Below are 1,873 nucleotides of genomic sequence, written 5' to 3' on the forward strand. Positions count from 1 at the left end.
TCTCTTATGAATTGGTATAATTTGTAGATTCTTTGGGTTTTCCACATGTATAATAATTCCTTTCTGATTTTAAAACTCACTGGCAGGAACCTTCTGGTCAATTCTGAGTAACAGTGGTGACGGTGGGCATTTTTGTCTCGCTGACACTAGCAGGAATGTTTCAACATTTATCAGGAAGTATACTTTTTGACATGGTTCTCAAGCTTCCGCAGTGCTAGCACACCCTGGAGGGCTTGTCAGAAAAGACTGTGCCTCGCCCTAGAGTTTCTGACTCAGAAGGTCGCATGAGCCTGAGGCCCTTCGCTCCGGCCAAGTTCTCTGGCAATGCTGATCCGGGGACCACACTTTGAGAATCACTATTGTAGCTGTTCTTTATCAGGTTAAAGAAGTTCCTTTCTATTCTTAGCTTAACTTTTGTTTTAAAATCATAAATGACAATTTTATCAACTTTTTTTTCTGACTTATTGAGATGATCATGTAAGTTTTTTCTTTGATCAATTCAAACTGTTGAATTGATTTTCTAAGGTGAAACTTTAGAGATGAATATAATTTGATCTAATATTGTATAATCCGGTATTGTGTCTTTTTTTAGATTGAGTTTGCTGATAGTTTTGTTTAGAATTTTGGTACGTACGGGCTCATTGCTCTGTCTGGAGGTTGTCTGTCTCATGCTGTTCTTGTCAAGCACAGTAACTAGCTCAGATCAAGTGCTGAAAAAATGGAAGCTATTGTAGCTATCGCATGGCCGTACTGATAATCGTACTTATCAGACCGTGTTGCCATTGCTTCTCTGCTAACCTGTGAGCCTTCTAAAGGCAGGGTCCACATCTGCTCAAAATCCCCCCGATCTACCACTGAGCTGGACACATAGCAGGGAAAATAAAATAGATATGAGGATCTTGGAGAGCATGAGTAAGGCACTAATCCTGCGGGAAACAGAAAATAAAGAAACGAATATTCCTTGGGTTCTTACTGTCTGCCGGGTAGCACTCTAGTCCTCAAACTATCCCAGCAGGTCGGCATCATTCCCATTTTACAGATGAGCAAACAGAAGCTCAGCCACAGGAAACTTCTCATCGAATTTGCAGCTGCAAGGTGGTTGAGGATGTTGCAGAACTCTAAGTTGAAGCTTGTGTATACAACGTGTAGCTAAAGTCAAATATTGCGACGCCATTGTTTGGAGGTAGAGATTTGTTTGATTCGGTCAAAATGAGAAGACTGGAGAGTCAAATCTTTTAGATTCGTCTTTCCCAGAAATGAAGTAGTGAGTTTCTGTGTGCGGTGGGAGGAAAGGGCGGGGAATTCAGGGAACCAAAGAGGGAAGTCTGCGTTGTTTTTAGTCTCAGATAACACCTTGAATAACCAGACTTCTGGGCGTCAGCAGCTAGTCATGACTTTTTGGGGGGTGTTCACCCCGTCTGCAAAACAAACTCATAGATTCTCCTCCTGACCCTGGCTTTATCTCTTCCTGCTTGACAAAGAGACAGTGTTAGCAGTTACTAATTGTTGTGAGAACAAGGGCTGCTGGGCAGGAAGCAAGCAGTTAACATGTGTAAACAACCAAGGGCCTGGGCCAATCTTATATTGTTTTAATCATTAAAAAATGCCGGGGTACTATAATAAAATCTCAAGGGGCCCAGCTACAAAGATGCTGACCACTCCATATCCTTTTATAAAGGTCCACATGTGGTTGGAATCACTCTGTCATACTGACTTCCTTCTGATGACGACAATTGGATGGCTGACTCTGGTTCCCTTCTTGCATGCGCTGCTGGGAAGCTCAGATTCTAATTCTGAACTTAACCACACTTGATAGTTTGGTCATCAGGGTCACATATTTGTTTGTCTTTTCCCATGAATTTTATTTCCTGGA

The sequence above is a fragment of the Propithecus coquereli genome, unplaced genomic scaffold (genome assembly GCF_000956105.1).
Source record: "Propithecus coquereli isolate 6110/MARCELLA unplaced genomic scaffold, Pcoq_1.0 Scaffold77, whole genome shotgun sequence".
NCBI classification, from domain to species: Eukaryota; Metazoa; Chordata; class Mammalia; order Primates; family Indriidae; genus Propithecus; species Propithecus coquereli.